We start from the raw sequence: 11,448 nt of genomic DNA, 5'->3' as shown, positions 1-11,448 counted from the left end.
CTCTATTTTTATCACACCATCCTCTGAAGGGGTTACCCAAATTGCCAATAGGGAATAGGGACACAGACCACTCTGGCTTTTTCCATGCTGAACAGGGATGCAGAGTGACACCATTGGAGTACCCCTTCAGTAGGTCTATCTAAAAGACTCCCAAATTGCATAACTCTTGTCTCTAAGGGGAAAAGAAAGTCCTTGAATCATGAATAGTAGATGTGAAGGAGAAGTAAAGGCAAGAGTAATTAGCATTACAAATTCTAGACAGGGAACTAGAAAAAAGTCAGAACAGGGCCATTTTCAAATGTTCATATGAGAGTTGATTGGGAGTTTCTTGACAAGGGCCTCCAAAAGCATCCCTCTATTGGGTTCTTCCTCATTTTTCTTTTGTCTTCGTAAAATTAAAACCAACCTTTTGTTTCACAATGGAAACACATCTAACTCTTTTGTTATTATTATTTTTATTTTATGTGTATGCATGTATTGCCTGCATGTAGGTAAGTGCACCTATGTCATGCAATGTCTGCGGAGGAAAAAAGAGACTGTCAGATCTCCTGGAACTGGAGTTACAGACAGCTGTTAGCAGCCATGTGGGTGCTGGGATTCAAACCCCGGTCTTCTGCAAGAACAGTGTTCTTAACCACTGAGCCATCTCTCCAGCCCCACATCTAACTTTTAAATGGAAATCACATAGGGATCATTCAATGCAGTGATCCTCAAGGTTCTGCTCCCACAGTGCACCAGGACTGTTCAAGGATAGGGGATAGAGATGGGGTGGGACTCTGGTTGTCATGGGTACTGTGGGTGTTGCTGACATTTAGTGCCTGGGGGCCAGGGATGCTGAACTCAGAAAGAAGTCTCCTACAGGAGAGATTCCCCTACTAACAAACTTCACAGCTGCATAGAACATTCTGCAAGGGCATTAGCTGGTATTGTCTGTTTAGCAATCCTCCAATCTTCTTTGAGCACATCTTATTTTTCCTTTAGGAAGGCACCTTTCTACCCTACGAGGTGTTGATGGGCCTATCAAAATGTCCTGTGCCATCAGCCAAGGACTATGACTGTAATTCATGCTAGGCATATCCTCTGCTAGGAATCTGATCTTGAGTTAGGTAGATGTAAAGGTAGAACTCAGTAACCCAATCAAAGCATTTGTTTCTCGTCTTTCCTTTCTTCTTTTCATTTCTTTTTTTCTCCTCTTTAGTTTTCTTTTCAAAATAGGATCTTACTCTGTGGTCTAGGTTGGCCTGGAATTTACTACATAACTCATACTGTCTTCAAACTCAGGGGAAATCTCCTGCCTCAGCCTCTCAAGTGCTGATATTACAGTTGTGAGTCACCACACACAGATCAAAGGCTCTCTCACAGTGACCCTAGTTCATGTGAATAACGCAGACTCTCTCAACACTTAGTAACTTAATATTTTGCTCGCTTTATGTTGTTTAGTTTTTGAAAAGTTGGCTACAATTTCTACATATGTTCTTCCATATGCTCTTTCCCTCTGGTTTCCTTGAGAAGTTTTTAGCTGTGAACTTTTTGTAGTTTTAAAATGATGCAGTTAGGTAGTTTTTCTGATATGTGTCCTGCCTGGTGTCCTTTGAGCTTATGGGATCCATGTTTGGTGTCTGACATTTGGGAAATCCTCTCATCACTGCTTTCAAATATTTCATCTTCTTCTTGTATTCCAATTATGTTTGTTCTCTCTCTCTCTCTCTCTCTCTCTCTCTCTCTCTCTCTCCTCCCCTCTCCTCCCCTCCCCTCCCCTCCCCTCTCCTCTCCTCTCCTCTCCTCTCCTCTCTTTCTTTTTCTCTCTTTTTCTGGTCTTTTTGAGAAGGGTCTCCCTGTAGCCCTAGCTGGCCTGGAACTATGTAGACCAGGCTGGTCTCAATCACACAGAGCTCCACCTGCTTCTACTTCCCAAGTGTTGGGACTAAAGGTTTACACCACCATGTCCACCCAGTTATGCAGTTTTTAAAATTATGTTTATTTTTGTGTATGAGTGTATTGTCTGAATGTAAGTGCACCTGTATTGTGCAATAACCATGGAGGCCAGAAGAGGGCATCAGATCCCCTGGAACTGGAGTTAAAAATGGTTGAAAGCTGCCATGTTGGTGCTGGGAATCAAACCTGTGTCGTCTGGAAGAGCAGCCAGTGATCTTAAGTGCTGAGCCATCTCGCCAGCCCCCAATTATGTAGTTCTTAAATATGCTTTTCTGGTGTTTTCTGTGTTATCAGTCTGTGTTCTCTTTACTTTTCAGTTTCGGAGGTTTCTGTTAAGAGAGCCTCAACCTCAGACTCTTTCCTCAGTTGTGATCCATTTAATGGGAAGACTGTGAAAGACATTCTTCCATATTAATGCTCCTTTTTGGTGTATGTGTACATGGCATGCTTCTATGTGTTTGTGGGATGCCAGAAATCAACCTTGGGTGTCATTCCTCAGGAGCTGGCCACCTTGTTTCTCGAGACCAAGTCTCTCTCTGGGATCTAGGACTTACCAATTAGTCCTGGCTGGCTAAGAGTAAACCCCAAGGAACTGCCTGTCTCTGCCTCCCCAGTATTGGGATTACAAGTACACACCACCATGTCCAGCTTTTACATGAGTGCTAGGGATTAAACTCAGGTCTTCATATTTTCGTAAAAGTACTTTACTACCTAAGCTATCTCTTCAGTCTGACATTTTTCATTTCTTTCCTTTTTTATTCCATGTGTGTATCTGTGTGTATCTGTGTGTACACCTGCATGCATGTGCACATGCCTATGGTATGCCATGTGGAGACCAGAGGTCCATGTTAGCTGCCTTCCTACATTAGTTGTCTTTCCACATGAGCTGTCTGCCCCTCAATTGCTCTCCACCTTTTTTGAGACAGTCTCTCACTGAACCTGAAGCTCCCTAGCTCAGATAGATTGGCTGGCCAGCAAACTCCAGGAATTTGCCTGTTTCCATCTCTCTAGAACTGGGATTACAGGCACATGCTACCATACCCAGCTTTATACATCAGTGCTGGGAACCAAACTCAGGTCATCATGTTTGTGCAATAAGCACTTTATTAACTGAGTTATCTCCCTAGACTAGTTTTGATCTCTAGCACTTGTTTGGTTCTACCTTAAGACTTCCATGTCTCTTTTTACATTACTCTTGTGTCCTTACATGCTGCTCATTACCCATTAGAGCCTTCAGCATATTAATCTTTGTTGTTTTAAATTCCCTATCTGATAATTCCAACTTCTCCATGATTCTGATGCTTGCTCTGCCTCTGTATCTGCCAAGTATGTCTGAAAGTTTTCTACAACTAACAAAGCAGCACCACCAGATGGCAACCAAATGTTCACTAGCCTATGAGGGCTATTTCACATTCAAACTGCAGCATTCTGCTCCTGGCATCATAGGCTCCTGGCCATCTCATAATGCAAAATGTATTCAGTCCAACTTCAAAGGTCTCCACAGTCTTACAGTTCCAACATTATCACTCAGGAGGCAGAGATAAGCAGATCTATACAAGATCAAGGCCAGCCCGGTCTACATAATGAGTTCTGGCCAGCTGTAGCTACAGGGAGACCCTGTCTCAAAGACAACAACAATAAAAATAAAAAATAAAAATAAATAAATAAATATAAATAAAAGTCCAGAATCTTTTCTGAGACTCACAGCAAAGTTTTAAAAAATTATTTAAGCCGGGTATAGTGGCGCATGCCTTTAATCCCAGCACTTGGGAGGCGAGGCAGGCGGATCTCTGTGAGTTCAAGGCCAGCCTGGTCTACATAGTGAGTTCCAAGACAGCTGGGGCTACAGGGAGACCCTGTCTCAAAAAGACCAAAAAAAAAACCAAACCCAGGTCCCCTGCAAGAGCAGCCAGTGCTCCTAATCACTGAGCCATCTCTCCAGTCCCTCAAGGAAAATTCTTATGAGCTATATAGAATTGAACACCAAGATACATGCTTCCAATATACAATGGAAAAGAATAAACATTCCTATTCCAAAGTGGAGGGATGGGGGCATAGCAAGGAAAGATTGGAACAAAGCAAGACACAAAACCCAGCACAGCAAATTCCATACTCTACAGCTCTGTGTCTGGTATTCAAGGTTCATAGCCAATTGGCCCAATTAAATGGGGCATGGTCAGGACTGGAAATACTCTGAACTTCAGGGACCGGAACATAGCTTCATAAGAGACTGAAGATGGAGGTCAGTGGTAGAATGCTTTCATAGCATGTTTAATTCAGTCTCCAGCAGTACCAAAAAATGTAAAATAAAAGAACTGAGGTCGAATTGTAGGATTTAAAACACTTCCTTTTACAGTTTGAAAGTAAAATTTCCCCTACAGGCTCACATGTTCAAACACTTGGTCTCCAGCTAGTGGTGCTGCTTTAGGAGCACCTTTTGTACAAGGAGGGTATAGCTGGCAGACACGGAGTCATGGTGGGGGTACTTAGTGTTATAGGCCTGAGCTCTCTCTCCATCCTGATCTGCCAAGATGTAACTGGTGATGCTGCAGACTTCTGGTGCCAGGGTCCTTGCCACCTCAACTGCCATACCTTTCCTGCCACAAAGAACTGAATCCCTTTGAACCATGAGCCAAAATAAAATTTTCCTCCTCAAATATAACTCATTTTTAAAATTTGTTAATTTTTTTGTGTGTTTATCATACAGAACCCAAAAAATCTTATTCATCTATATACCCTCTTCCCAGATGGCTAAACTCTATCTTAGCTACTCAACAGATAATTTTTTTCTTCCTTCTTCCCTCCCTCCCTCCCGTCTCTTAAATTAGCAAATATTAGTTTGGGGTTTTTTTTTAAATCAAAGAATATAAACTGATACAGTCACAGGCTAGGTAAATAGACTCTTGGAAGAAAGAATGGAAATTAAGAACTGGCTATCGAGCAAAGACAGGAAAAGTAGCAGCAAAACTTCTACTCATTTAAAAAAGAAGTCTAAAGTCCTGGAACAACAGGGTGATACTGATAAATGAGGTTAATCTCCCGCAATCAGGCCCCAGAAGCATTACACTCTTGTGGAGGAACATCACTGAAAGCCACTGGAGTCATAACCTCTACCTGTCCCAACATTAACCTATCAAAGAAAACAAGTTCCACTAACTTGGTGATCTGCAGAGAACTCCATCTCCCCAAATGAGAAGCCAATGGATCAACAATACTAAGCTATCATAAATACAACCAAATGCTGATTGTAATCCAAAATGCACTTGTGTCCTAGGTCCTTAATGGAGCAAATTAATGCCACCCTTTGTACCTAGAATACAATTATAAAGGTAGCAACTGCATTTCTCCATTAGGAAAAACTTGAGGTCATGAGAAAGCCACAGGCAAAGCTACTTAGAATATTACAGTGGACATATTCCATATACACTAGTCTTTTGAAGATTACCAGGCTGACACATCCTGGAGAGTAGGAAAATGCAGGTCTTTCATGTACTCCAGATAGTGTGACGTAAATCCCTTGAGCATACAGGGCCTGCCTCTTGAGGATGGTTTTTTGATCCCTTGATCTGTGACAAGTTAAGAAACACCTTTTAAAATGAAAACACACAAGAAACTAGTTAGCAGTGGTCACTTCTAGTAAGGAGACCTGGGTGGCTGAATGATAAATACAGGAAGGACCTTGGGTCTCACTACATAATTTATTGAAACTTTTCAACTTGCTAGCATGTATTGTAATTATATACTCAAAACTAATAATCAAAAAAATAAGAAAATAAGCAATAACTACTATACCCTGTACCTGCCTGTTACAAAGCAAATGCTTAGTAACAAAACTTATGCTGTAAGTTTAAACTTATGTGTTTAAACACATTTTGGTTTCTGAAGGCACCATATACAGCATAAGTTTTAGAACATTTATCTGTACATATCCATTGGTCTGACTAAAACTAAAGCAAGAATCATTTCATAGCTGGTTCCAAGCTGACATGCTCTACCACTACTACTACATGGCCTAGATGGTGAAAATAACATGTGGTAGATCTGGATTCTGAAAGATGCTGTAGTAGTCTTCAGTGACTGCACTGATCTTCCAAGCCACAAAGCAGGGTATGTCCAGTACCACTCTATCATTATGTGCAAATTATGCCCATTTGGTCAAATTGCACAAGTAAGGGTTTGGGACAAGAACTGTATTTGCTCAGTATGTCATTATCTCATTCAGTTTTTAGAATTACCTTCTCTTTCATTTCTCCCTTTCCTAAAAACTACATATATAAAGCAGACAAATTTTCTACTTAGTCTATAATTTATAGACTATAATAAGAATAAGAAGAACTGACAATCTCTATAAATCCTGGACTTAAGGCTAGATGTATTAACAGGTTATTACCATGAATAAGCTCTTTTTTGGAGGAATAATAAGCTACATCTATATTAGTTTGAAGTATTTTTTTCAACTTTGCATAAAGAAAGCTGTAGGTCTAGGGCTGAAGATATGGCTCAGTGGCTAAAAGCAATTGCTGCTCTTGAGGAGGACCTGAGTTTGGTTCCCAGTACCCATGTCAGATGGCTCACAACTGCCTGTAACTTCAGCTCCAGGGGATCTAATGCCCTCTTCTGGACTCCAAGGGCACCTGTACACATATGCATGTACCCACAAGAAGGAAAAATTACAAGATCTCTTTCACATGCACTAAAACCAACAATATAATTTAATGGCCCATATAGGCTCAATTTTTTTCCAAAATTGTTTCCATTTGTTCATATCATTGTTCATATTAGTTTGCAAAAAAAGATCCACATGCTATATATGACCAACAGTGACATTTCTCCTTGAATCTATACAAATTATCCCTCTTAAACTTTGTCATTACATTCACCCCAGAGAAAGGCAATTAGTATATAGAGTGTCCCGTAAACTCAGCAGCTGCCTGCATTCCTGTGGTAGTATTTTATATGTTTAGCTGACTCCTATATTTCTAAAAAGATGATAGAGGAGGCTTAACTCAATTCAGGTTCAATTCTTTTATAAGAGTACTTCATTTGTGGTACCTGTACTCTGAATCAAACCAGAAAGTACATAATACTTAATTCTCTTATGCGTCATAATATTGAAAGTGATCAGTGAATTCAGGTACTTTCAAACTAAACCACCCATTGGTTTACCATCAGTTACTTCCCTGACAGTTTTAGAATCTGCTGAATATTGTTTTAAAACCATTAGGAGTTAAAATAGTGATTTTCTGATTTTATCTATTCTTCTGATTTGATGAGACTTCCTGGTGTTATAAAAAATTACATCTAAGAGACAAATGACCTACGGTAACAGTACGTGAAAGTGCTCTGCAGACAATGATAGATTGATACCATCCTTTGAAATATTGTGGAAAAAACTTCATTTTGACTTCCCTGGGCAGCACAGCCTCCAGAGTCCTTGTCCCAGTACCTTTCCTGGGTAAGTCCAGCATGCCTAGCATGCCTTGACACCCCCAGCCTCTTTCACCCTCCCAGCTCCCCCTGCCAAGTCTCTCCTCCTAGGCTGCATACAGGCCCATTTCTTGTCTTGGCACCCCAGACACTGGGACCAACCTCTTGGCCCAGACCCACCACTGCTCCCTGATCCTTTGCATCGGGACCAACCCAGTTCCTCCCTGGGGGCCCCCAGGAACCCTCCAGGCCTAGTCCCGCCCTCACCTCCTTTACTTCCCTAGGCTGCACAGCCTCCCAAGTCCTCGTCCCAGCACCTTCCCTGGGTAACTCCAGCATACCTTGACTCCTCCAGCCTCTTTCACCCTCCCAGCTTCCCCACCAAGTCTCTCCTAGGCCAGGTACAGGCCCATTTCTTGGCTTGGCACCCCAGACACTGGAGGCCAACCTCTGGGCCCAGAGCCATCACTGCTTCCTGATCCTCTGCATCCAGACCAACCCAGTTCCTCCCTACCATCCCCAGGAATCCTCTGGGCCTGGTCACGCCCTCACGTCTCTTTACTTCCCTGGGCTGCACAGCCTCTGGTCAGCCTGGTGCCAGCACCTTTCCTGGTCCCCAGGAGCCCTCTGGACCAGGTCCCGCCCTCATATCCCTTTGCTTCCTGGGCTGTACAGCCTACAGTGTCCTGGTACCAGCACCTTCCCTGGGTAAGTCCAGCGGGCCTTGACTCCCCCAGCCTCTTTCATTACCCTGCCCCCAGTCTCTCCTCCTTGGCTGGGTACACGCCCATTTCTTGTCTTGGCACCCCAGACACCGGGCCAACCTCCCTGGCCCAGAGCTGCCACTGCTTCCTGATCCTTTGCAACAGGACTAACCCAGTTGCTCCCTGCAGCCCCCAGGAACCCTCTAGGTCTGGTACCCCCCTCACCTCCATTTACTTCCCTGGGTGGCACAGCCACCAGCTTCCTGAGACCAGCATCTATCCTGGGCCCTTCTTCCAGGCCAGTCCTGCCCCCAAATTCTTGAGGGTAGCATCTTTCCTGCAGGGACCCATACCTTAGGAGAAAACCTGATATCATCTGAGCCCCATCTGACTTGGGCCTCTGTGGGAACTCCTGAAGACAAAAGTAATTAGGCCACTCCAATATAAAATCAACAGAGACAACCTGAAGTCTAGACCAACCAGCTTTTCATGCCCAACAAGTAAACCACAAAGACACATAAAGTTTACAAACAGAAGCAGATCTAAACTCAACAAAGGAAGATTTGAGTCTCACACAAGAATCAGAAACTACAAAGGAAATTCACATGTCAAAGTAACAAAGAAAAAATAATGACATGAAAAACCAAAATAACATATTCACACAAAATACCAATAGTCCTCTAGAGGAGTACAATGAGAACTCCCTAGAGATAACGCAGGACATGGAAATCAAAAGAACAATTATAAACATGATAAAAGAACTCAGTGAATTTAAAGAACACACACACAAAAAAAGAAATCAAAGAACTGAAGGAAGATAGGCATAAACTTCTGAATGAATTCAGAAAAGAGTTAGAAATATTGAAGAATACTCAGGCAGAAATGAAGAAGGAAGTGAAACCCTCAGTAAGCCAATTAGAAACGACAGGAGAAAGCCTCACCAATAGGATGAACGAAATGGAAAACAGACTATCAAGACTGGAAGATAAAGTTGACAAATTAGACCATGCAAGCAAAGATTATGAAAAAAATTTTTTAAATCACAAGAATGGAATATGCAAGAATTGTGTGACACCATAAAAAAAAATTTACGAATCATAGGCATACAGGAAGGAGAAGAATCTCAAGATTCTTGAGCCTGGACTAAAGTATTCCGAGCTCTAAATGATCACATATACCAACCCAGATTACTTTACCCAGCCAAAATGTCTATCATAGTTGAAGGGGAAAGAAAAATCTTCCATGACATAAATACGCTGAAAGAATTCATGTGCACAAAACCAGCCCTTCAGAGAGTTCTTGAAGCAATACAAAGAGGTGAAGAAAGGAATGTCTATACACAAGGGGTGACAGAAAGAAATTTAATGATGATATAACTGGAAATGCACAGCTATATCAAGAATGTGGACACAAATAAAAATGAAAGGATTCAATACACATCTTTCATTAATAACTTTAAATATTAACAGACTGAACTCCCCAGACAAAAGACACAGACTAGGTGAATGGATTAAGAAACAAAACCCATCTTTTTGTTGTCTGCAAGAAACTTATCTCACTTTCAAGGACAGGCACTATCTTAAGGTGAAAGGATGGAAAAAAAAATATACCAAGTGAATGGTACTAAGAAAAAAGGAGGCACTGCAATTCTAGTATCTGATAAAATAGACTTTAAACTAAAACTAATCAGAAGAGACAAAGAAGGCCACTTCATTCTGATCAAAGGAATAATAAACCAAGAAGATATTACAATCACATATATTCACCAAACTCTAGTGCAACCAACTGCATAAAAACAATACTACAGGACTTTAAGATCCAGATTAATCTCAACTCATTAATAGTAGGGGACTTCAGTACCCCATTGTCACCAATAGATAGGTCAACAGGACAGAGAATTAACAGAGACATCTGAATTAAACAATACCATATATCAAATGGACCTAACAGACATCTACCGAATAGATAGATGTTCATTAAAGATATGGGTCCACCCAAGCATCAAAGAATATACTTTCTATTCAGTGCCCCATGGAACCTTCTCCAAAATCGACCATGTACTGGGACACAAAACAAACCTCAACAAACAGAAAAAGGCTGAAATAATTCCATACATTCTAACAGACCACAATGCAATAAAGCTTAAAAACAACACCGGAAGAATCCCCAGTAACCACATGAACACATGGAGATTAAACAACACACTCCTGAATCACACTGCTAAACAATGAGTGGTCAAAGGAGAAATTAAAAAAGAAATAAAAGAATTCCTGGAATTCAACAAAAAGGACAATACAACATAACACAACATCTGGGACACTTTAAAAGCAATCTTAAGAGGGAAGTTTATAGCTCCAAGTGCCTATGTTAAAAAATAAGAAAGAGCCCACTATTTTGACCTAACACTGCAACACAAGACCGTGGAAAGGCAAGAACAAATGAATCAAACCCAGCAGACAAGAAGAAATAACAAAAATCATAGCAGAAATTAATGGAATAGAAATAAAGCAAGCAATACAGTGAATCAATGAATCCAAGAGCTGGTTCTCTGAGAAGATAAACAAGATTGATAGACTGCTAGCCCAGTTAACCAAAAGGAAGAAAGAGCACCTCCAAATCAACAAAATCAGAGGTGAAAGGGAAAACATCACAAAAGAAACCAAAGAGATCAAGAATATTATAAGGGAATACTATAAAAACCTATATGCTACTAAACTTGAAAGCCTAAAAGAAATGGACGGGTACCTAAAAGCATGGGAACCACCAAAGCAAACATGAGATCAATGGCTTAAACAGACCCATAACACATAAGGAAATTGAAACGGTAATACAAAACCTCCCGACTAAAAAAAGCCCAGGACCAGATGGATTTACAGCAGAATTCCATCAGACATTTAAAGAAGATCTACATCCAATACTACTTAGTTTATTCAAAAAGATAGAAATGGAGGGAGAACTTCCAAATTCCTTCTATGAAGCCAACATCACTCTAATACCAAAACAAGGTAAAGATACAACCAAAAAAGAAAACTATAAACCCATATCTTTAATGAACATAGATGCAAAAATTATCAACAAAATATTTGCAAACAGCATACAGAAACATATCAAAAAAATCATTAACCATGAACAAGTAGGCTTTATCCCAGAGATGCAGGAATGGTTCAATATACAAAAGTCAATAAACGTCATTAATCATATAGATGGACTCAAAGACATCTCCACTTCTCTTTAACATAGTGCTTGAAAATCTTGTAAGAGCAATAAGACAAGAGTAGGAAATTAAAGGAATAATAATTGGAAAAGAAGAGCTCAAATTATCCCTTTTTGCAGATGATATGATAATATATCTAAGGGACGCCAAAAATTCCACGCGCAAACT

General features: G+C 40.8%; 1 protein-coding gene across 9 annotated transcripts in view; it reads right to left on the bottom strand.

Annotated features, from left to right (window-relative positions):
* Positions 1–11,448, bottom strand: part of Fancc (FA complementation group C) — a 274,173-nt gene that overhangs the window by 186,134 nt on the left and 76,591 nt on the right. Inside the window, exon 1 of one of the 9 annotated variants that reach the window (XM_029557188.1) lies at positions 5,381–5,455. The exons of the other annotated variants lie outside the window; for them this stretch is intronic. The gene's annotated coding sequence lies outside the window, so the exon portion shown is untranslated. Of the gene's footprint in view, positions 1–5,380; positions 5,456–11,448 lie in introns of those variants that run through there. 9 annotated transcript variants of the gene reach the window in all.

Source organism: Nannospalax galili, unplaced genomic scaffold, assembly GCF_000622305.1.
Source record: "Nannospalax galili isolate Female #2095 unplaced genomic scaffold, S.galili_v1.0 scaffold467, whole genome shotgun sequence".
Classification (NCBI taxonomy): Eukaryota; Metazoa; Chordata; class Mammalia; order Rodentia; family Spalacidae; genus Nannospalax; species Nannospalax galili.
The sequence above is the reverse complement of the archived record's forward strand: the minus strand, read 5'-3'. Positions and strand labels throughout refer to the sequence as shown.